This window comes from Leopardus geoffroyi, chromosome X (assembly GCF_018350155.1).
Source record: "Leopardus geoffroyi isolate Oge1 chromosome X, O.geoffroyi_Oge1_pat1.0, whole genome shotgun sequence".
Lineage (NCBI taxonomy): Eukaryota > Metazoa > Chordata > Mammalia > Carnivora > Felidae > Leopardus > Leopardus geoffroyi.
In genome coordinates, this window is record NC_059343.1 from 76,995,239 (window position 1) to 76,997,748 (window position 2,510).

The window sequence follows — 2,510 nt, forward strand, 5'->3', positions numbered from 1 at the left end:
AGTCCTACAGCTGCTATCATCCTCAATGGGGAAAAACTGAGAGCTTTCCTCCTGGGATCAGGAATACGACAGAAATATCCACTCTCAACACTGTTGTTTAACATAGTGTTGGAAGTTGTAGCCTTAGCAATCAGACAACAAAAAGAAATAGAAGCCATACAAATCAGCAAGGAAGAAGTCAAGTTTTCACTTTTTACAAATAACATGATACTCTCCATGGAAACTCGAAATACTCCACCAAAAAACTGCTAGAAATGATACTGGAATTCAGCAAACTCGCAGGATATAAAAACATACAGAAACCTGTTGCATTTCTATACACCAATAATGAAGCAACAGAAAGGTATATCAAGGAATCAACCATTTACAGTTGCGTGAAGAACCTAGGAATAAAAACCTAGGAATAAACCTAGGTTTTTACATCTTTACAAAGATGTAAAAGATTTGTGTGCTGAGAAGTATAGAAAGCTTATGAAAGAAATTGAAGAAGATACAAAGAAATGGCAAACATTCCATTCTCATGGATTAGAAGAAAAACTATTGTTAAAATGTCAATACTACCCAAAGCAATCTACACATCCAATGCAATTCCAATCAAAATAGCACCAGCATTCTTCACAGAGCTAGAACAAAAAAATCTAAAATCTGTATGGAACCAGAAAAGACCTCAAATAGCCAAAGTAATGCTGAAAAAGAAAACCAAAGTGTGAGGCATCACAATCACAAACTTTAGCCTCTACTACAAAGCTGTAATCAAGACAGTATGGTACTGGCCCCAAAACAGGCACATAGACCAATGGAATAAAACAGAGAACCCAGAAATGGACCCAGAAATGTATGGTCAACTAATCTTTGACCAAGAAGGAAAGAGTATCCAATGGGAAAAAGAGTCTCTTTAGCAAATGCTGCTGGGAACACGGGAGAGCAATATGCAGAAGAATGATTCTGAACCACTTTCTTGCACCATACACACAAATAAACTCAAAATGGGTGAAAGACATAAATGTGAGAAAGAAAAACATCAGAATCCTAGTGGAGAAAACAGGCAACAATCTCTTTTTCCTTGGCCACAGAAGCTTCTTACTTGACATGTCTCCAAAGGCAAGGGAAATAAAAGTAAAAATGGACTATTGGGACCTCATCAAGATATAAAGCTTCTGCATGGCAAAAGGACACAATCAACAAAACTAAAAGAAAACCGACAGAATTGGAGAAGATATTTGCAAATTACATATTAGACAAAGGGCTAGTAACAAAAATATATAAAGAACACACAGAACTCAGCATCCAAAAAACAAACAATCCAGTGAAGAAATGGGCAGAGTACATAAATAGACACTTGTCCAAAGAAGACATCCAGATGACTAACAGACACATGAAAAGATGCTTAACATCATTTATCATTAGAGAAATACAAATCAAGGAAACACTGAGATACCACCTCACACCTGTCAGAATGGCTAAAATTAACAACTCAGGAAACAACAGATGTTGGCAAGGATGTGGAGAAACAGGAACCCTCTTGCAGTGTTGGTGGGAATGCAAACTGGTGCAATCGCCCTGGAAAACTGTGGAAATTCCTCAAAAAAGTAAAAATAGAACTACCCTACGACCCAGCAATAGTGTTACAAGGAATTTATCCAAAGAATACAAGAGTGCTGATTCATAGGGGGACATGTACCCCAATGTTTATAGCAGCACTATCAACAATAGCAAAATTATGGAAAAAGCCCAAATTTCCATCGACTGATGAGTGGATAAATAAGATGTGGTGTTATGGAATCAGGCTGGAATGTTGGCGGAAAAACCGAGCGGCACTCAGAGACCTTGGTGGATTGGAGATTTATTTAACACCGGCGGGCTCAGAGGAGACTGTTTCTCCAAAGATCTGAGCCCCAAATTCGAGCAGAAGGGTAATTTACAGTTATTAGCCTCCATATTTGTGCGTGTGTTGGGGGGTGGTTTTCACACACACAGCAAACAAAGGAAGAAGAACCTGGAGGAGGGGTCTCTAAGCTAGAGACCAGAGTTTGTTTTAGTCCAACCAGCCATCTTTGGTGTACTTTATCCACTTCTCCAACAGTGGCATATATATACATATACATATATATGTATATACATATACATACATACATATATACATATATATACATACATACATATACATATATATACATATACATACATACATACATACATATATATACATACATACATATACATATATATATACATATATATATATATATATATATATATATATACATACATACCTTGGAATATTACCCAGCAATGAAAAAGAATGAAATCTCCTCACTTGCAACAATGTGGATGGAACTGGAGGGTATTGTGCCAAATGAAATAAGTCAGTCAGATAAAGACATATATCTATGTTTTCACTCATATGTAGAATTTGATAAACTTAACAGAAGACCACAGGGGAAGGGAAGGAAAAGAAAAATAATTTACAAAGAGAGAGGGAGGCAAACCATAACAGACTCTTAAATACA